Source organism: Rhea pennata, chromosome 8 (assembly GCF_028389875.1).
Source record: "Rhea pennata isolate bPtePen1 chromosome 8, bPtePen1.pri, whole genome shotgun sequence".
NCBI lineage: Eukaryota > Metazoa > Chordata > Aves > Rheiformes > Rheidae > Rhea > Rhea pennata.
In genome coordinates, this window is record NC_084670.1 from 17,390,640 (window position 1) to 17,413,816 (window position 23,177).

At 42.2% G+C, this 23,177-nt stretch overlaps 1 long non-coding RNA gene across 1 annotated transcript; it reads left to right on the plus strand.

The window, feature by feature from the left end:
* Positions 1-12,997: 12,997 nt before the first annotated feature.
* Positions 12,998-22,453, plus strand: LOC134143168 (uncharacterized). Its single transcript, XR_009959049.1, has 3 exons — positions 12,998-13,018; positions 20,572-20,635; positions 22,233-22,453. It is a non-coding gene; the product is annotated as an uncharacterized LOC134143168 (long non-coding RNA).
* The last annotated feature ends 724 nt before the right edge of the window (positions 22,454-23,177 follow it).

Consider the following 23,177-nt stretch of genomic DNA (forward strand, 5'->3'; position numbering starts at 1 on the left):
TGTGGTTTGGATGAAGTTATTGACAGCTCATAAAGGTGATGCTCAAGTCTGAGTTGCTCCTGCAGATTCCCTTCAGTACAGTTGAGATCATCTCTTTTTAAATCAGATGTGGCCTTTTCTCTGTTCTTCAAATACTTCTGAAACAAGGATTAGCTTAAATTCACTTTTTGGAAATAAACTACCTTCAACTCCCTCATGTTTCCAGTGGGGTGAAGAAATCCACATCAGCAGCAGTACTTGTGTGTTAGCTGCTCTGGTGTAACTACCCCCATACTGCTCTTTTGCTGTAAGTGATGTGAGATGATTTGGAATAGCCTTAACCCTCATTTAGACTTGTTCTTGTGTTTATATTCACCCCAGCAGTGTTAGTGGGGGCTGTGAGGTGCAGCTCCTCCCCAGATCACCTACCAGAGAGCATCCAGCTCTCCTAGCTGGCAGCACTAATGGGATTGGACATTTTCCTTTTTCCTTTCCTCTCTCCCGCCCTGAGGTAGCCTTTTTTTCTCCCACAGGTCTGGACTTGCTTTAGATGTAGGCTTGTCTTGCAGGCAGGTGAATACTAAAGGGGAAATTGGAGGCAGATGCAGACCTGCTTTCTGAGAAAAGCTTGTCAGTGAAAGCATGAAGATTTATCCTAACCAGAATTAACTTGCATAAGTTGTTAATGCTATGCAATGGATAGTGGCTAGTGGTTTTTAGAAATTGCTGCTGCTTTCACAATTAATGAAGATTCATCATTCCATTAGATCATCTCTAACCTACTGTAATTGTTCTGATTTTTATTTTTTACCTTGTTCTCCAGTTCATGTCTAAATACAAGAAGATGTTTATATTGCATACATTCAGCTTTAATTGGCCCTTAAAAGAAGGTGTTGATTAGAATCTTCTCAACATCAACAGCTAGCTCGCACAACATTCTGTAATTACTGTTTATTAATTTAGTTCAAGTGGCACAGTTGAAAGCCCTGCTCAGATGGGAGAAGTAAATTGTCACTGGTATTGAATATGTAAATTATGTGCCGTGTAAGTTTCCATGAAGAATGTTTAAAGTTAAATGCTGTGCACATAAAGCTTTCCAGTTTCATCTAATCCAACCATATGACGGCTTTGCAAAAAGTGTCATGAAAATTTACCAGCCCTGGCAAAAAAACTACTTGTCTACCCTTTACTTTTTTTATTAACATAATCATGATGATAATAATAATTTATTTGCCAGTCAAAAAAAAAATCATTCATGCTTGTTGGATGGAGATTTGCAATGCTGCCAATTGAATCTGAACTACACGTTGCTGTAGTATAGGCATTCAGCAGCCTGGATTTGTTGCCCTGGTGCAGTAACCCTTCTTTCTCTTTAATTAGCTTATAAAGTCAGAATTTCTTAAACAAAGTACTCATTAAGCATTGCCTTGTTATGTTACTTTAAAATGCAATTAAAAGTTTTAAGAGTGCTGCAAAGTTTGTGTACTGTTGTCAGTGTCCATGTCACTCACTATCAATTTCCACCCACTCACACAGATCAGAGACCTCCTGTTAAATATAGACAGCACTTTATAGCTCTTGTGTATAGGCTAGGCACAAAAACAATACGCTGATGAGAATGACCTGATTGCAAATCATACTTCAAGGAAAGAGAGGGGAATGGAGGGGAGGATATGTGAGTGGTTAGAGGAAGGAGGACCCGGGAGTCTGCGTTGTCCTTCTACCTCTGCAGTTGTCTCCCTTTGACCTTCTGTGTGGGAGTAGCTATGCGCTCCTGGTTAAGTGTGCTGCTTCGAAGTCTTCCCAAAGAACATTGCATGGAAAAACCCCACCATTATTGTTTTGTGTATCTGAAAGAATGAGACCAGACATCTTGTTAGAAGAGAAGAAAAATATCCAGATCCTGAATATAGCCTGGGCCTTCACCCAGTCCTCACACTCTCGCTGGCTGCTGTTATCATGAATGGCACTAATCAATTCCAGGAAATCTCTACACCAAGCATTATGTCACATGCGGTTACATCATTCCTTCTAACCTCTAGGGCTTCCTGTTGACATCTCTGGAGCTCTCCTACTACCAAATGGTATTAGACAAAATGCCAAACGGTATTTTTAGCCATCTGTGCCTGCCGAAAGGAATCCAAGTGTTTCTATTTTGCAGCTTTTACCTGCTGGATCTCATCTTTGCTCCCTAAAACAAAGCGAACCTTTGTGGGTCTCTTCAGGGTTTGCCCAGGTGTTTTTAAGGACAGAGGGAGCATGCGAGAAAGTTTATTGAGATAGAAGGGGCTAATTCCTCAGCAGAATTTATTTATTTTTAATGTCTACCAGATTGCTAATCCAGTCTGTCAGTTGTGTAACTTCTGTTATAACTTCCACCCCAGGAAGTTGTTGCTCCGTTTCTTTCTTTCTGAATTCCTTCCCCAGGGATGCTGCTTCGCCGTGTGGTATATGTTTCACCTCGTGGTGGATGCCCAAGTGCTGTTCTGCAAGACATACCCTACCCTCATAGAGCCATCCCCAAAGGTATCTGGGAGCCATTCCTCTCTTGGAATGGACTGCGGCATTGCGTCCTCTTCTCCTTGCAACCCCCACATTTCCAACTGTTTCAGCCAAAAGACGCAGGGCTCAAAGCCTTTCCAGGTCTAGCTTGCAAGACTATTCCTTCTTGAAACTACCACTTTACGTTTCTTGGTTTGGATCTTTTTTCATTATTATTATTTGTCTGGTTTATATCTTCCTTTCATTCTAACAGTTTGATTTTTGTGGCTGTTTCTGTGTTTGTTCGCTGCTGCAGTAGATATCAACAACATGATTAAATTCCAGCTCTGACTGTTGCAACATAAGCGCTCTGCCTTCATTATCCACGGTGCCTAAAACTATTTGATCTCTAATAAGTTCGCCTGCAAGTGTGCCTCATTTGCATGATGAGGCTAACTGGTGCAGCCTGGTTGCATATTGGTTTGTGATTTCAGTTTCTCTTCGATCAGATGTATCAAGTAGAAGGAACTATTAAAATTGCCAGCAACTGTATATTTTTCTTTTAATCATGCCAGAATACTGAGAGTCCCAGACAGCCTTACTAGGCTGCAGAAAACCACCGATAAAAGGCATCTGAGAGCTCCTCACGTCCGGTGGCGTGTAAGCCAGGGCTGTACTGGGGATAGCCGGTCTGGTTTGGTGGAGCAAGCTGTTAAAATCGTATCCAGCTCTGAGCTGGCTGTCGGACAGCCTCCTTTGGTGAGTACACTTCCCATCACCGCTGGCCCCCAACCAGGACGGAGTTGTCCCTCCAGCAAGGACCTGTCCCACAGCCCACCAGGCTCAGAGCTGGAGGTCTCCCCTCCTCCCCTTGGGGTGTCTCTCCCTGTCTCTGCAGCCCATGTCCATCCTCTCTGGTCCTGCAATTAACCCAGCTGACATTCATTTGGCAGTGCCTTCATGGCACACGCTTTACTGCCCATGGTTTGCAGGAAGAGAAAATGTGCTTTATTACACCAACCATTTGGGAATGAATCCTTCTTTGGGTCTGAAATGGAAGCAGCAAACTTCAAAGCTAAATGTAAGTAGAGAACAGTGGCTCAATTGTTGTGAGATCTGTGCTGATAGTACTGAAAATGTTGCAGGTTGCCTGTTTGCTTTCTGGATTGTGCTCAGAATAGGCCTGCGAGTGATCTTACGAGATATGATTTGCCCCTTTGCAGCATCCCTAACTTATCTGATTTCAGAATTCAGCTTCTTAAATTATAATCTGTGCCAAATACCTGCCTTTTCATTTGAGACAGTTTTTTAATTTAAGCTGAATCAACACTTAGCACATGAAAATGTCTCTCGTTGATCTGCCTAGGTCCTAGATTGAGTTCTTATTTCATACAAAAAAAAAAGGGGGACTGGTTTCTTTTGTTCTTGGGCTGGGGACATAAAACGAGGAACCAAACCAAACTGAACCAAACAAAAGAATTCTTAGGATCTCATTGGCAGTATTTGCTTCACATGTGAACAGTATTTTTTCCCTAGCATATACTTGCAAGAATTTTTAAAAGTGTCATTCATACATCACCTGCCCTAGCAGACAACAGTTGTTCCGGAGAAGCTGTTGCTCTCTGTTAGGTCAATGACCAGTGAACTAAACATTTTCTACTTAGGCCTTCATGTGATAAAAGCCTAAGAGCTTTGAAGGAGCCATTACTGACTATTGCCTGGAAGAAATGTCCATTTGAAAATTCTGCAATTATGTACTTCCATAATAGTGTGTAAAAGGAGCTCTGGACCCATTATGGATTATTGAGTAAATAATGTATTTTTAAAAGTGACTAAGTAATTTATATGATAGCCTGTATTGGCAGCGAAGAGTGACTGTAGACTAAACATTCTGTCTTTCTTTCTCTTAAAAAATCTCATTTAAATCCCTAAATAGCAATTAAAAAGAAATCCCTGATGCAGGTTCAGTATTTCTATAGCAGTCAGTAGCTAATGGCTCTGACTTTACTCCGCCGAGGCTGCCATTTTGTGCTGACCAGTTTCCTCTGGTCCGAGTTATTTTTTTGCCTTCATTGGGTCAGACAGGAAGTTTAATTATCAAATACACTACAGAGGTATCCAGAGGCCTCCTAGAGGTCAGACCCACAGTGCTCGCAACCAGAGCTACCCGTAATCAGGAACAGCCACTAGCCAGAAGAGACGGGCTCTCAGAGAAAGAAGACAGGAAGCAGTCAATCCTTGTTTTAGGGAAAAAGCTGAAAAAAAATAAGGCTTGGATGGAGGCAACTTTGTCTGAGATCACACAGGAGACAAAAACCCTCTCCCTCCCAAGACCAGCTTTAGTTTCTTAGCTTCATGTTTGGACAACTCTTTGGAAAGGCATAGCCCGAGATGCCTGCTGCTGTGGATCCGTGGTGAGAACGCAAACAGCTCCTTTATCAGTTGCCCGCAATGGTCTTGCTTCAGGCCACTGCACTCAGCCATTTCAGGCACAGGCCCTGGTCAAGGCAGATAGGAAAATCCTGCAGTTACAAAGAATTTATATTGCAGCAACAATGCACCAATAAACAGTCGTGTTAGAAGAAAAACTTTTTTTTTAAAGCATGGAATAAGCTTCCCTGAGTCCTTCTTTTTATTTATCAGGCTGCTTCCTGCCATGGCAGGGGTAGTCTGTCTCTCTGATAATTTTTTCTGTCAAAATTTGAAAGAGTAAGTTGAAATAGTTGCTTTTTAAGAATCACCTGAGTTTGAATCTGAGCTGTATTGAACCTTAGTGTTTATTTTCACATACCCACTAGGCCAAGCAGCTTGGAGCTGTCACATAGAGACTACCATACTTACATACTATAATATGTAATTAACATTAAAGTAATGTGATGGACTTGACTTAAAAGACAAAAGTAAAATAATTCCCTGCTTAGGGAATTCCCTGCTATAGTGGTGCTCCAGCCTTAACCTTTTTTTGATGGTACTTTCACTGGCATAAATTAGAGACAAAGTCACCTCATCTGCTGAATTCTTGAACTTGTAAGTCCAGATCTGTGTTGTAACTGATCTTGCACATGAAATCTCCTAACAGTTAGGAGGAAGCACACATCTATTCATGCGGCTGTCAGGACTACTGAACTCCTTTTCTAGAGGCTGTGCAAAACCTACCCATGCTGCATCCATGTGCATGTTCAAAGCAGATCATGTGCTTCCAATAACTACGCTGTTCAGTCGCACCTCAAGAACATAACCTTTAGACCTGAATTTGAATACATTTGTATAATTTCTCATTGTATAAGGGAAGTGCTTTTCATGCACCAAATGGAAATGTGGCATTTTGGCTGCCCTCTGGGGAGATGACAAGAGGCGGGTATCCACAGCAAGGCCACTGGCACATGAGAGTCTGTTTTTCGCACTTGGAGATTTTTCAAAACACTTTGGTTGGCATATTGTTTGTTAAGAATAAATGAAGAGTGAGAAAGAGTTACATCTCTTGCTAATATAAATGCCCTCCAGAAAACACTGCCTCTGGAGGTGGTTTTTCCCACTGTGCTGTGAAGTTTCACCCTCAGAGCTCTGCCATAACCCCAGCACATGTTTAGAGGAAAGGAGGAGCACCAGAAGAGAAGAAATGCAAGTACATATGTGTGTGAAAAAATAAACAGAAAACACATAGCTGAAAAGATGAAAATGAGTTGCTTAAGGAAGAAATGATAAGAAATAGGAAGAAAGAGGAAGTAAAAAAAAATGATGGAGAGGTAATAGAGCCAGAAATAAATGGAGAATAAACAAGGTGAAATACAAATGTATATAAACATTTAAGCTGTGTTTAAGCAAAACATATAAGAAAGCAATTGCTCTCACTGTTAGGCTCTATTTGTTGGCCAGGAAAGGGCAGTTATGTATTGGGATAATTGACTGGAGAGGTGATGAAGTCTCTATCATTGGAGAATTTCAGCAACAGAGTAGTCAAAAATCTGGGGAGTACCGTCAGGTACTGGTTTTTTTACGATCCCTTCCAGCTCTGTTTGCTATGACCTCAGCATCCCAAAGCACATTAGTGCATTAAACCGGGAGCTGAAGCAGTAGCTCAACTGTGTGAGTATGGGAGACCAGTTTCTGTCCCTGTCACCTCCTGGCTGTAAGGTCTTGAACAATAAACAAGGTCTGTACTTGGAGAAGTCTATGAGGAAGATGAGCATACAGGAAAAAAACAAAGAAAAGGAACTGGTTGGTCACGAGACCAAATTTTCTTTTGAGATATGGAGCCAAGGCCCCCTTTACACCTTCCTCCTCATTGGAAGAGCCCTATTCTGTTGCAAATACTCAGTTTGAATTCAGTGTAAAAACAAAGCCCTCATAACTTGAGATAAAAGATCTTAGGGTCCTTCTTGCAAGGACAGTTATTAATTGCTCTACTGTGCTTCAAACCTAAATAATTTCATTCTATGTTTCAAAGCAAATTCCCCATAATTTCAGCCCTGATCATCTTCCCTTCCTGTCCTGGCCTCTCTTCAATGACAGGTGAAGAGCTGCCACAGGTATGAAGTAGTCTGGGCTGCTTCTAGACTGATGTTCATTGCTTTACAAATCATCAGTTACCTCTGCAGTATAGATCAAAGTGTAAACAGGCTTTTAAAATAAAAGCCTGGAAATGTATCATACTGGAACAAAAGAAAGTTTCCTTCTCCCACCTCTGTCAGTTTTTCAGGGCTTGCCAAAGGGAACTAACAAAGCCCAGTGTGACAACTTCGGGGTTCTCCCCCAAAAGGAAGAGGTTCGCCTTGCTCTATTACTGCTGTAGGAAGGCAAAGGCCCTACTCTTCCCTTGTGCAGATCTGCTGTATATCCTCCTTTTTTTCCATTTTGCGCCACCAGGAATGACACTGGTTACTGGAGGGAACTGCTTTTCTTTCTGACATTACTTTAGAGACATGAGATTCATTATTTGAGGGTGTGTATGAGATTCTGCAAGCACAATTTACATCTGCTATGTTGTGAGATCTTTGGTATGATACTGACTCATTCGTTGGCACCTGAAAGAGGTTTGGGGAATTCAGCAAGCTTTCAGCAATCCGGTTGGAGAGATTAAACAGAATTATGGCCCATTCAGATTTGTCCTAATTTTATTAGATTTGCAGTATTTCTAATTGCATAAACATATGCAGCCAAGTATACAGATGGGGACTGGGAAGATGTACAAGGACACTCAGGCTCCATAGTCAGCTAATTGGTGGACTGAGTAATAGGGCACTTCAAAAGACTGATAATTTTTTTCAGAACATTTCAGGGTAAGAGTCTGTCCCCATTAAAACTGTAACAATTAAGAGAAGAAGAATTTTAGCCTTAGTATTTGTTGAAGTTGAGGAAAGAGATGAGAAGTATGTAATAAAGACAAAATCCAGGATGAAGGATGATGTTTTGGGTAAGATTAACTACTGATTAGTTTTAACCATAGGAAAAAGATACAATGTCTCAAAAAGACAAAATGACTGGCCTGATGCATATGGTGACATCTGAAGATTTTGATCAGGGGCATGTGGAAGATGGTTAACAGTTTCAAATATTGCCAAGGCAAATGGGAAATCATTTTGTGTGAACATTGTTATTGATAGTAAATGCCAAGCTTTAATGTTTTCAGAAATGTTTTATATTTTCTTTTGGAAAATAAATGTTTTTGCTATGGCTAGGAGAGCTCTTGAGCCACAAGTCAAAGTATGCTGTGGTTATTTCTGGTCAAATGATACCAGCTGAGGTACTGGCATGGCTGTTTATATCACTGCTTTCACATGGAATAATATCCCTTCTCATATTTGTTAAGGAAATGTTGTTGATGACTTATTTTCTGCTATCAAGGCAGAAGGGGACAGGATAAAAAAGTGTGCCCTCAGGAAGCACATCATGGACGCAACTCTCAGACTGAATTAGTCCCAGCTATATTAGATAGGTTTTTTTTGAAATCTCTGCTGGTAACAGATCTGGAAGATATTTCCCTTACCCTTGTCTGGACTGAATACTTGGTAGGTGAGTAAAATATAGTTTGTTTTTCTTCCCCATGAGAAGCAAGATAAAGCAAGCAAGTAGGTCACATATCTGAACCTGGGCTTCTCAGTGAAGTTCTTCAAGGACCTCTCAAAAGACGTAGTAAATAAATTGTGTAATATTTTCTGGAAACAAAAATGCAAAAGAGATTCAATAATATTGGGACTTGTTGTTCTATTAATGACTTTATTTTCATCTCCCTCCTGCTCAGGCAATAACCTACAAACTCTGACCACACCAGCGGTGTGAAATTGCTGATTAACCTTTTGACTCTGACAATTGGGACTTCTCTCAACACCAACTGATAATGCAAAAAACCATTAGTAGTTAATATTGGGATATCCCTGCTCCAGATGTCAAAAGGTCAATGAAAAATTAAGCATCTTGCTTAATTACTGAACAACTTGGAAACCTCCCACACACACATTTCATTTTTTGTGATAAATAAACCAGACTACTTGAACTGAGAGAGATGGGTGTTTTGCTAATGTATACAGATGTTAATTGAAAAAAAAATTATGCTTGTTCTTCTGGATTTAGCTAAAAGAGAGATTTCTTGGCGAACTTTATTTCATCTTGAACACTCCTTTGTCCAAATAAACTACTTAATAATAATGCTTTGTTCTTTCTGTAACAGCCATGGAGGGATTTTGAGCGGAATACTCATTTTCTTTAAGTCATATCTGCCAGTAATCATTCTTGGCTTAAGATCACCTGCCATTTATGGCTTTTATGAAAATGTAACACCATTTCTGTGTTCAGAACCATTCGTTTTTAGGCAAAGGCTTCAGCACAAGCTCGTTCCCCATATCTACCATAAATGCTATTTATCACAGATTTTGGTCTTTAAAACAGAAAGACAATGTTAAAACACGTTGATTACCCTTTCCTTACCACTATCATTCACAAACCATTTTTTCTAATTATGGTATTAGGACATTTACATAACAGGGAAAAGGGTCCTTTAACTACCTTTCTATTATGTTTGGCACTTTTGTGAAAGGATATTATATTCATGTGCATTAGAGATTGCTTATGAAAGATCAAGACAATAATAGCAGATCAGACGATAAAGGTTCCCTTTTCTCCTCCCAGACAGGCTGTCTCTGATAGAAGAATACAGTTCATCAAAAGTGTCTGCAGGTTGTCAAACTCAGTGAGATTTGGGGACACTCGGAGGCTGTCATGGCCAACAAGAAGATTTTCTGTAGGGTTCTGCCATCATTCACCCTCAGGAAATAATCACTCACTACATACTGCATGCTCTCATGATAGAGCTCTATTTGAGAGAAAAGAGCCATTTTATCAAAGGACAATATATCCCTTCTCTTGGTCCATGCAGCTTCCATTATCAGACCATAATAAATCATATTTATGTTCTCAGTTAATAAGACTGATTACAAGGCAGGTTACAGGCATGGGAAAAGCAAAGCAGGTGAAAAGATGTTTTAATGAAAATATGATAAGCAAACAGCTTCTTGTGAACATTTCAGGCTGTTATTTGTAATGATCACAGGCAATTTTTGATACATCTTCTTTAGCAATGGTTTAAGCTGCATAAATTGGCTTGCCACTTTATACGTTGAAATAAGAAGAATCCCAGTGTCCTTATGTTGTCTAGAATCATTATATACATTATAAGCATAAAATGAGTTTAATGTATGTGCTTTGAAAAGAAGGGGAAAACAGAAAATCAGGGAAGACTGATTTTAATGCTGCTCAAAATGATTTTGAAATTTTCTACTCATCTTTGTTACTAACAGTGCATTTTCCATGAAATTTAGGAATGACATGTACTGCTTTCATCTCCTTAAAGTTAATATACTGCTCTTTCTGTTTTTCTCAATTTCTTCAAAGTTCCTTTTAGAGCACTGTACAAAGAGACAGAGAGAAATTCTCCACTCGACGTGTGAGCATAACTGCTATTAATACTGAGGGGAGTTAAGTGTGTGCCTCTAGAAGAGAATATACCCAGCGTTTCATATTGAAAGGTATGTTATTTAAGAGGTGCAAGCATGTTTAGCTCCAGCATATTTGGCACATTCAAGGGCCAACTTCCTTAGGATTTTTTTAAAGTGATTAAGACCTTTTTTGGTAAGATAAAAGTTCTGCAGCATTTTGAGCATATAACTGTTCAGAGGGAAGAAGCTGATGGAATGTCTTGCTCTCATCTTGTGAAAAGTCTTCTTTTACAATTGTTATGTTCAGCATCATACTTTCAAGATGAACTTAGATATTCAAGGAATAATCTCCTGCAGCTGATGTATAATTTTGACCAGGCACCTGAAATTCTACAGCACTTGCAGAATGCTGGTGGCAAAAAATTCCTGGTGTTCTGTATCTGCAGAAACTATTCTGGTCTCTAACGTTTTCAAAACTCACTCCTAAACAAAATTTAAAGCTCCGTAATTGGCCTGCCACCAAGGAATGACCACGAAATTCCCTTAACCTTTTTAGAGCTCTTCACCAAGAGAAGCGCTCACATGAGAAACAGCAAACTGCTCTTCAAAGGCAGTATCCTGCCTATGACAACAGACGTAGATAATGCACTTCATGATGGAACTGCTTGATACAGAGAAAAACATGTTGTAACTGCCTCCACGGTGAAAGAGGTTTAAAAATGCAGCCTGCCAACTCCACAAAAACCAGAGCTGCTATTTCAGTTAAAGGCCAGTGGATTGTATTTTTCATGTCAGTTTTCACTAACCTCAAACATCACTGTTATGACAGACTGTCATCCAGGCAGCCCCGCACTGCGTTGCCGTTCAAGCACACGGGAAGAAAGCAAACATGGAGGAAACTTAACAGTCCAGTTAGCAAGCAAGGCGTATGAGTGTGCATGGGAGTGAATTACTTCTGGATAATGTTACTGATTAGTGAAACAAAACATTTAAAATAAGATAAACAAAAACTGCTTTCTGAGCCATTGGTGTTTTCCTGGCTGGCAATTTCTTTGTTCTGTTCCAAGATGCCAGCATCAATGGGTGCAGGGGTGTGCTGGACCAGACGTCAATCACAACATCTGACATAAACAAAAATAGCTAAAAAGACATGCCAGCATCTTCTTTTTGTTTTCCCATTAGCTCCATTTTTCTTTTCATAGGCTGACAAAAAATTACTGCCTCCAAGTGAATTCGGTAATGTCACTATATATCTAATATCTAGGAGACCTTTTGTTTTAGCTTTACTGGGCTTAACCACAAAAGACACTTGACATTGACAAAGAATCTGTCAAATATACAATGATCAGTGCACTGAAATCTCTCGTGACAGAAGGGCACTATTACTTCCCCCCACCCCCAGCAGCAGCATCCCGCCTGAGCAAAATATGCTGGAGCACATGTAGCAGCTGAACCATTACAGAACAGGCCATAAGCTGAGATGTGTCTTGTTTAAATTGTCATAGCATATTAGCATAATTAAAACCGCCAAAAGAGTAGAAAAGATAGATGGAAATGTTATATTACTTGTTTCTAGAGATTAACCTCAAGCCAGATCTGAAACACATAGACACATTTTGGATTTCTTAGAGCTCTAATATGGGCAAAAACAAGCCTGAGAGTACATCTCTGGAAGTGTGAGACATGAAGTCATAGTTCCTGTATTTACACAATAAAGCAGAAATAGCGTTTCAGACAGACGTGCTGTTTTCTCTGTGATTACAGCTCCCATTGTGGCTGTACTCTGCAAAGCAGCTGTATCATCTCTCGGATACTTCCTTCTCATTCGCCTTTGCCTTTACGCCTGCAGAAGCTTGACAAGCCTTGGGCCTGCCAAAGCATGGGTGTCCCTCTGCCCCTCTCCATCTGTGAGCTCAGCTGATGCTTCAGATGCCCTGCCCCGAAGCAGTGAGCACCCTCCCAGAGGGGGCTGCACGGCGCCCAGTGCCATGGGGTGCACGACTGCGGTTCAGGTTCCCGGGGTGACTGCCCAGCCAGGAAGTCCTTCTACAGAGGCGTCATCCTCTGGGCACACCTGGGGTTGGGGAAGAGAAGCAAACGTATGCTGGAGCCAGGCACGAGCCTCTTGACTTACTTGGAGGACCTGGACAGTGAGATGGGAGGTAGCTCATCAGTGGTTCCTGCATCTGCTTGCAAAGGAAGAGGTTTGCACCATAGCTTCAGTTTAAAATCTGACCTTTTAAACATCAGGCTGCATGCATGCTTCTCTGTTGAGTTTACAGATAAAAATACAGAGCTTTTTAAAATTGACCCTCAAAATTAAGTTTGCTGTATCAGACAACATGTTTTGTTTCCCGTGCATTATTACCCATTACAAACATTACAAAGATTATTCAGGCCTGACTAGTTATGACCCCTGTTTCTACTTATGCCCTGAGTTATATCTGGTGGTAAAAAACTCATAAACATCTTTTTATGGATTTCTCCAGATGTCAAGACTGGAACCTGATTCACCCAGAAGCTCCGGACAAACACAGTTGGCTCCAGCAGTTCTGAAAGGAAGCAAAAGCAGTACAGGCTTTTCTCTAACTTAACTGGAACATTCAAGGAGAAGACGCGTGAACCAGGTAGGTGTCATGTGCATTCCTTCTAGTATAACCAAACTTTAAGGATCAGCTCTATTAGCTGATCTGCTTGAAGCAGAGAGATGTTAAATCTGGGCCCCAAATTTTGGATGTCCCCACCTTTTCTGTATTTCCCAAATTTAAATCTCAGTTAATGACTTCTCCATATACAGCTTCTCTTAAGTCTCTGGTCAAGGCCTGTAAATGTGCATAACTAGTCAAAAATATGTTATCTACATTTAGTGTTGGCTTTTGGTATCCTCACCGCCAAGTTACCCCACAGACATGTCTCACCTTACATATGTATTTCAGTGTAGTGCCAAGAAAAGAATGGAAAATAACTATGAAGTAAAAGTAGATTCTAGTCTCATTAAAGGCAATGAAAACTATGCTTTTACTTCTACTTAGTCATAATAGCAGGAAAAAATGGAGTGGAAACAAGCACAACAAAACACCTCTGCCAGCTATCTACAAGCTAACCAAGGCTTCTATTAATGAAGTGATCTGGCATTTTGAGAAAGACAAGTTCTTCCAGAAATGGAAAAAATATGCTGAGTTTTTCCTGCAAATCTGAAAACCTACTGAGAGAGTAAGAAAGTGTTTTTTCAAAAATGGGAGAGCAGTCAAACCTTTAATGCTGTCTGTGTTGTTAAATGCCTACAGTTACCAGTGTAGTTCCCTGTTAATGAAATGTTTTTATATGTATATTTGGTAGATTATTAAATACTGAATCTTAAATATTTTACCTACTTACTTGCTGTATTTACAGGTTCATCTAAGTGATTATGAAATACTTGAGAAAGTTATTAATTTCAAATTGCAGTTACAGAGTAATTGCGAGGTCAAGTCTTCTAAAAGATGACTCAGTACCATAGACAATTGCATAGTATATTAAACAAAATAGTACCATTTGTAGTAAAGATAATAGTCCAGATCATGAGATAGCACCAGATTTTACATTAAAATCTCCAGATGCCTTTGGAACTTAATGCACCCAGCATTGGCTCAAGTCTGCTCTGTATGGCAGAAACTTGAGTGGTTCCAATTTTCTCCTCTCTGGGGCTTGTGTGAGGAAACTGGCTCTCCCAAGCAGGTACAGAGGACAGCCTGCGGTAGTTTGGCCGTGCCTTGGCAAGAATATTCCCTGCATTGCCAACTGCTCCAGTGGAGTGCCCAGTGGTATCATATGTGGACCATCCACTTCCCATCTCATCTGCCCCTTCCTTGCATGCTTGCCTCCTCACAGATGAAACAGCCTCCCTGTTTTGCCCCATCCTGAATTGCTGAGGCACCAAAATTTAGGTTTGCCTACAATGCCAAAAAGCCCTGAGTTTCAACAGTCTTTCATGGCTGTCGGCTTTTGTGACAACCTTGGTGTATATTATTAAAGCAATATGAGTTGATTCATTGGAGAGAGTTGGTGGCTTTTGCCAAACTGAGGTGTCATCTACTTGCCCAGAAAGTTCCTGGAGTGAGGGTCTCTGCCACGGACAGGCAGCTCTCCAGTCGTTCCCAGGGTATGACTTTTGAGTTTGATATGTTGCCCTGAATGTTCCTAGTAAAACAGGATATTACATGAGTTCCCTGAGCCAGGCCCTAGTTCAAGTCGGTGGTGTTTGGATAGGGATTAAATCCCTGCTCCTGCCAGCAGCAGGGTGTCAGTAGTCCTTGTAGAGCTGGGAGAGGAGCACACTGGCTGCTGGGTCCATGCCTGCTCTCCAGCAGGAGGATCTGTCGTGCAGGAGATTCACAGCACTTTGCAGGGCAGCCCAACATCCTATCGTGCCCAGAAGGACCACAGCTGTCCAGGAGCGGGCCACAGGTATCTATGAACATGATACAGGATTTGCTCCATTGCATTCCTGGTGGAGAGCAGTTTGGAGTCAAACTGTCCTGGGAGAGGGTAGTGGGTAACAATGCAAGTACTCTGCCAAGCTGTTTTGCTTTTCACCTTTAGCACCATTGGGCCAGGGAGTAAAAAGCAGCTTCTGAAACAAAACAAGTGTCTTTTACATGACACTACAATGCAGAACAGCTTGTGGCTACTTGTCCTCCATGGAAATCTTTACAAAAATCATCAATCTGGGACTTTGTGAGTTGCTCTCTGGAGTCAAAAATTCAGTGGAAGTGCACAAAAGAGTGCAATGAGAGCATTTCAGCTCCTTCAGCTTTGTGCACAAAACCTCTCAGGGTTTCAGATAGCATTTTAGCATTTCTCGCAGTCTTCAAATGTTGTGTTGTGCAAGGATGTGCTTATACATAATTCTGTAATTGAAATGGCATGTTTACTGTTCTATTTCATGCTTGATTGTGTTTTTTAAACACCTTTACTCATGCTGTTAGAAGTGGGATTATAATTAAAATGTCCTGTTGAACACCTTGTTCAGTTCAATGAAGGCATAATAGAAGTATAAATACTTACTCTCATTGACTGTATGATGTCAGCACAACCAAAGCCAGTAAATGTCACAAAACTGATCTGTCTTTTGCCAAAGCATCCAGCAAAAGGGAAGGGGAAACAGAAGCTGTGGCTGGGAGGAGAGGGGACCTATTTCTTTGTGGATAGGAAATATTGTGAGATACTGTTAACCTCATGGGTACAGTAAATCTGAAGAATGGCTAAAAAGGCCTTCTGATCTTTGGTAGAGTACCAGAAGGAGTTTGAAGTGAACAATACTACTCTTATATAAAGTCTCTTCTCTGACAATTTCAAAGTATTTTCCAAGCATAAGTAAATTAAGCCTTAATAAGCAGATTTTTGTTGCAGTATTGCCTATGGTAAGCATGTGTTAACTAAGGCATGTAACAATTGACTGATTTAGCCAAAGTTACTGGCAAAAATGAAACTGGAATTTGTATTTTTACTTACAGTCCCTTGGCATAAAGACTAGGCAGTACTTCTTTTTACAGTTGCCATTAGGAAATGCTGAACTCAGTTGTAAAGTATGAAAGAATAACTTACATGCCTTATCACTGCTGTTTCCTTGAGATGTGTGCAGATATGCGGGCTTCGTGTCTTTATGGGGAGACTGACTTACAAGACAAAGTCCAAATGTTTCTGAGTCAAAGGGCTTAAAATCCAACTCTACATCCAATCCCCATTGCACTGTGTGCAGGTGTAGTGTTTGTCCTAGGCAGATAAAGATGCTGACTGTAAACTTGTAACTAAGCCCTTGCCTGGAGTTTGAATCCAGTTTTATGGATTACAGCTTGTTGCTGGATCAAGATTTGTCACTCTCCCTTCCCATGACAATATTATGAGAGAAGCACTGTTGTTCTCCAGTCCATGGTTAGGGCACTTTTGCATGACAAAACTGGTTTAGTTTTCTTCATGTTTTCTCTTGTACTCTAAGTTACCACCAATGATGAGATTCCCACCCATTCTGGCAGGAAATTGTTCAGTTTTAAGGGGCTGTAATTTACTTTACAGCTTGAAATCCCAGGTAAGTAGAGGGGCTCCAAAGTTTAGTCGTATGTTTGACACTTACTTAGGCAATACACTTGTACGTCTTGGCTCAGTTTCCTCCTCTGCAAAACAGGGAGAACAATGTCTGTGCTCCTTGTATATTGATGTAATAGCAGCTTAAATACACTACATACCAGGCTCTACAGTACACTTAAACCATGAGATTTTAGGTTTGTGTCCTTTCACTGGCTAAAAGAGAGCGCTCAACACCAATCCCAAGATGTTTAATACCAAGATGATCCATGCCAGGGCAGGACTCACAAGTTGGTGGCTGCCTCCCTGGAGAAGTTAGCATGAACTCCATGAAGCAGGTGTGCAAGTGGACCCAACAAGAGTGCAAATCACGCTTGGAAAATGCCCAGTTTCAGATCCCTCAGCTTTCAGCTCGCTAGAAGTTGGGCACAGAGATGATTTGCAGGATTTGATCTTTAGAAAGAAAAGCAGTGACAAGGTGGCAAAGCAGGAGGTTTTCTCTCTTGGATGAGCAATAGCGAAGGGTACGCAGGGCAGCCCTGCCCAGTGCAGAGAAGAGTTTCACCATCAGGGGTATGGCCACTGAAACGCACAAGGCTGTTTGTGTAGGGTGATCGCAACAAAACTTAGTGAATTTATTTGAATGTCTCATTATATGTACAGGTGCAGCTCTACACACCCACACACGCTGCATTTATTTTGGTGTGTGATCATATAAATACCTGCAGGTGCGACACTGCAGACGTGCCCATGCTGAGGCATGAATATGGAGTTCCACATCTGTATTTACTGCCTTGTTCACACAATGAACCAGGGCAGTCAGGGAGTTCGCTTCCACCTCCCACATGTACTTTAAAACTAATTCCAAAGGAAATTCAGTACTATATTTAACAGGATGTCAGGGCGTAGAAACAAAATATATAAGGTATGGAATATGGAACTGTCATCATTATCCCACTGTATTGCACATGTACATACAAAATTAGGAAGAAATTAATTTCAGATAAAGTAAGGCCAGATCAGGTTAGTGCATGGTCTTAAAATCATAAAACTGGAATGTAACATGCCTTTGGGGGCATCTAAAACTTCAGCTGGCCTTTAGTACAGTGGCTAGCTTCTCTCTTATGGCACGCAGAGATGCTTCCTTGTCTATAGTACTGTCAAACAGTCCACAATACATGAGGGCAAATCACGGCTGCTGCAGAAACCACACTTTTGAATTCACTGACTTGTGTGCATGTAAAAATCTCAAATCACAGCATTGCACTTATGCAGCTGGTTGCATTAAATATTAATCTGATGATAACTACCTGGCTACAAATGTCCTCCTCCCAATGTCGAAAATGTAAAACAGCTACAGGATATAAACTGGGGATAATATTTTGCATGTAATGGCTGCCTGCAGAGACTCAAGGTTGTGAAAGTTTCTTGCTTTTTTAAGGCCTTTAGTGGTAACTTTTGTTTTCCAAAGAGAAAAATTAGCCTACCAAAGTTCCTTTGAACATTGCAGCAGCCTTTCATAGTGTTAGCTGTGAAAGCAGTGGTGTCACATTCCTAATAAGGGCATATGGGAACGTTTTTTAGGAGTCCTCACTGCTTTCTTTGTGGAAACCACCTCAGGATGCTCTGGGATTATTTGGCAAAAACTTCTTTTTGCTCCATAACTTCACAGGGCTTCTTTGTTATCTTCTGTTCAGTATATTCCATTGAAGGTCTAGGGAGAAGACATGACACTCAAGAGCGTTCAGTGAAATTGTGTTTACATCCCCATTACAACTAAGGACAGGGAAAGAGTTTTCCTATGACAGAAGGTGTGGAGCAATCGTAGTGCCCAAAATTCAATTCAGAGAAAATTTTAGATAATGCTTTCCCAGCAAAGGAAGGGGTGAGAATGTGATCACTGAAGCCTGCATATGAAGCAAAAGAAGAAGAAAGGACAAATTTCTGTTTATGACATGAATGCCAGCGCTTTGTCTGGAGAGCCAGGACTGCTGTTTGTGACCCCGGATAACAAATGGGCTCAGAGCAGTGCAGGGGAAAAGGGGCCAGAAGGAGCTGGAGCAGCAGAAGAAACAGCTGCTGTGCTAAGGCATGCACACCTCCCTGGGGTGGCCTGGACACCCCCCGTGACACACTGATTTTGGAATCGCGGCGTGTTGCAGTTGTCAGAACCTTTTGCCTGAGACTCCCTACAAGGATCCGAGCTTCAGGCACCGAGAGTCTAGCTCACTGCGAAGTGCTCTGTTGGTGCTAAAGCCAGAGACACCCGAGCGCAGAGCGCGTCTACCAGCCCTACCACTGGGTAAGGGGGCGTGCGGAGAGCCCGTTCCTCGGTCACTGGTGCTAGCTGCCAGCCAGCGTTCAGCAGGACCCGAGGAACTCGCACAGGTCGCGTGGCCCAGAATGGCCCAGGACTGTTCTGTCCTCACTGGCTGCAGCTGTAAGCAGATGGTGGCCTCTGCTTTACTGACCCACCAGAAGCAGTTTTCCTTGACTCGAAGCCACCTGGAGGAGCAGGATCTCTTCTGAGGAATTCAGCCATGTATAAGAGACTGTTGCTGGGATTATACATTCAAGTGGCTCTGTTGTTTTTGCTGTGTTGCAGGTATCTTTCTCCCAGCCACAAGAGAAGAAAATGACAATTGGAATTTGTGGTAGATGACGAAAATGACTGCCTGATGGTGTGAAACCTTAAAGAGGTCTTTCGAGATGAGCTCCTCAAGTGCTTTCTTATGCTAAAGATCACAGAAACAGCACTTGGGTAGAGACTGCAGAGAAACAGAGAAGGATAAATTTTCCCAGAAGAGACTTTGTCTCATATATATATACATACAAAAGTTATATCTCAGCTTGCATCTTTAACTTGGAGAAAATCTTTTGTTCTTTGGTTACCAACCTGGTATTATTCACAGTGAGTCAAAATTATAAGCAACCAGCATAATGTAATTTCAGATACATACTCATGGATATATGAAATGTTTCTTACTTTCCCTCTCAGCTAACTCTGTGCTTGCATGCACGTTATGTATGTGTCATGTAGTTACATGTATGTATAGTGAGAGGATAGAGTAAAGTAGGAAGCAGAATGGTCCAAAACAGTGGCATTCTGCCTTCTCCATGAGCAGCACAGGCCCAGCCCTGCTGCCTGGCAAGCCCATCGGACTGGGGCTACGTTGGGGGGGGGGGGGCACGTAGAAAGGAGCTATTTTCACCCAATATCATAATATCCTGCAATATTACTTTATTTTTTTTTAATTACAGTGTAGAGCAGCACTAGCCCCGCAAGGTTAACAAACCAGTTAAGGGTATGCAGATGACATTTCTGCATACCAAGCAACCAAACCAGGTGCTATTAACTCTTTTGAAGTTAGAAAAACAAAAGGGGAAAAAGAGAAAAAGAAAGAAAAAAGAAAAAAGAAAAAAGAAAAAAGAAAAAAGAAGAAAAAAGAAAAAAAGAAAGAAAAAGGAAAAGGAAAAGGAAAGAAAAAGGGAAAAAAAGAAAGAAAAAGGAAAAGGAAAAGGAAAAAAGAAAAAGAAAAAGAAGAAAGAAAAAAGAAAGAAGAAAAAAGAAGAAAGAAAAAAGAAAAAAAGAAGAAAAAAAGGAAAAAGTATCTTTTGCGCTGTACCGTAAAAAGCCAATAACCCGTTGTAAAGGAGGAGGAGTAAAACAACACCTCCCGCGATGCCCGGCCGCTGCAGGCCCCTGCGGCGCGGGCGCAGCGGAGCCGCCCCCGCCCGCGCCCCGCGCCCCCGCCCGCGCCCCGCGCCCGCGCCCGCGCCCGCAGCGGCCCCGGCGCGGTTCGCCGCGGCGCCCGGCAGGTGGCGCCCTTGCTCGCCGAGTGACCGGCGGCGCGGGCGGGCCCGAGAAACACCTTTCCCCCCGCAGCCCTCCTCCTCCCCTCGCCTTTAATTTAGGAAGTATCATAACTAAAGTGTTTTCAACTTATTATTATGCATGAGTAAAAATTCCATTAATGTGTAACATTTTCGCCTGTATTTCCCCCTTTTTTATAACATCATTTAAATTCCTCATTAATAATTTAAAAATGTTCTGGATTTTAATCACTTTTCTCATCACTAAAATATCTGATGGAGAGATCTTTTCTGTTTCCTGAAGGTGAGATAGAGGGAAACCATCTGGGAGGAGAAAGGAAGAATGGGAAACTGCTGGGAGCTCAAAGGTAGGCGCTGCCCGGCCCAGTCTTGTTAGTCTGTTGAAGGGTAGTTAATTAATTAATCAAATATCACAAGTTTACCAAACTGGAGGTTTGAGTAGGTCACCATTAATAATATTAAAAAAGAAAAAAAGGTTTTTGGCATGCAAGTTTAATTACGGCGGTATTTGTCTGATAGCATGTTACTGTAAATAAAAGAGATAAAAGCAGCCCTTCATCTGAGCAGCTCCGGCACTGTGAAATATGTGCCTAATTAAAACTATTGGTGTAAGAGGCTAATAAAGTGCATGTGCCTACTAGATGTCTCATTTTAATGAATCCCGGCTAATTTGCTGCGAGTGATGGATTTCGGCGTTGGTAGTAGGGGCTGAGCGACGGCGGGATCCCCCGGGGGGGACCGCGGGGCGCAGGCCGGGGGCTGCCGCGGCTGCGCGGGCTCCTCCGGCTCCTCCTGCCTTCGCGCCTCCGCCGCTTCCCACCCTTCACCGGCCACCGGGCGAAGCGGTTCGGCGTCACGCCGGCGCCGAGCCGAGCTCTGCCGCTCTGCCCCGAGCACCGGGCCGGCCCGGGGGGCTGCGCTCTCAAACCTGCTCAGGTTTGGCTGGTAAATCTGCAGAGAAGTTAAATGAGTGAAAATGTGTGCGTTGACTGCCCCTACAGCGAGAGCTAGTGAGCCCCGGGGTAGCTCTTTGGGGCAATGCTTACTCGTGGGGAGAAAGGCTATATTCTGAACGAACCTGAGTAATAAAGGGGCCGCTTAAGCAGTGAAAGAGCCCTCAGAGTAGCGCATATTGTTATTGCTTTTTTGCAACAGAGTAGAGAAAACATCCTAAGGACTAGATTTTCTTCTAGTAAGAAAATCTGTGTGTGTGTTTTCTGGAGAGGCTTTACGTGTGCTGTGATCTCGGACATAACCTCAGGGGTTCCAGCACCTGTGCGAAGTTTTTTTGGTTTCAGCATGACTCCACTGACAGATGCCGGCGTAGAGGACTGCTCTGTTTTACAGGATGATGGGCCAAGGCCCTCTGCCAGGCGTAGAACTGAGGCACACTGAACTAGGGTGCCCGACTGAACAAGAGCTCAAGAGCTAAGCTAAGCTAAGCTAAGTTACTATAACAAAGCCCGAGGCCGCAAGAAAACTCTCCACCCAAAGTACGTTTCCTAGATGTTGACAGCAGATAGCCCTTCCATCCCGCAGGCTGGGGATGGGCTGACTTCTCAGTCTCAGTGTTACTTGTTCTTGCATCGTAGGACTTCTGAGTCTTGATTTTTTCAATGAGCTTGACCTGATCACCTAAGCTAAACATGCTTTTAAAATAAATTCCAAATGTAAAGATTGTTAGTAATTCTGTTGGTCAAACTCACAGAGATGGTATAATTTCCTTTTTCCTTGGCACATAAGCAAAATCTGGCCTAGATTTAATTCTCCTGGTCATAGCTGAGGGAGGAATCTCTGCAGAGGGGACCAGTCGTTCTGTCTCAGTGAGGTGTCTGCTTTTGTACAGCAAGTGATGAGATAACGTTCCATCGAGATTTTCTCTTTTCCTATGCTCCCCGCCTCTGCTCACTAGCTTCATTCTGCTTTTTCTCACCTTTTCCTCAGCCTCCTCAGTGAAGCCCAAGGACACCAGGTGATGGTAGTCACACTGCCGAGGTCACCTGCTTACAGAACATCTGACTGAAGAAGACTGCCTGTTTTCAGTGCTTCACAGAACTGAGACAACAACTTGGGATCAAGTGTGCTGTTGCCTGGCCAAGTGTATGAAGAGGACTAGTGGCAGCAGAAGGGAGCTGTTTATGAATGGATTCAGTCTGCAAGGCACATGAGGTCTGAAAACTTGATAAGCACAAGACTTCATTTCTTCAGGTCAATAATCTTCGGGGCAAGGCAAAGAGAAGACAGAAGTTGAGAAGACACTGCTGTTTTGGAGTCTGCATTTTCAGGTCACAGTCCTGTCAGGTCAGCAAAAGTCATGCAATGTGAATTGTGCCAAAGCACACTTGATAGCCGTGCATGAATACGTAGCATCTGTCTTTATAATCAGCTTCATTTCACATTTTGGCAGGCTTGTCATTACACACTTTCTTTGAAGGCCTACTAGACAAAACCTCAAAGTTTTTTGCTTTTGTTAGACACTATGCAATGACCCAAAGGCAGTCTGTGGCAGCTTTTGGGTGACCCCTTCTTTTGGAGCTATCTTCCAAGAAATCATCCCTGTTTGGACCAGAGTCTCTCCTAATGAGGGAGAGGGTGGAAAAAGCCCTTCCATCTAAGCAGTGGCTACTCTAGACATAGCCCCAGAGCCAGACAGCCTGCTGTCTGAGCCGTGGTGCTGCTTCCAGGAGCACAAGCATTCATTCTTTGACTGATCATCGATTCGAACATATGGATGGAGTCTAACTCCTGACCTGTGGCTCATGTCCTTGTTCTAGACCCTGGCGTTAACTAGTGGGCCAAACTGCCTTTACCCTTGTTGCTTTAATCCATAGAATAGTTCATTGGCATTCATCCAAACTGAATATGGTATGGAGGAAAAGGTCTTCAGGT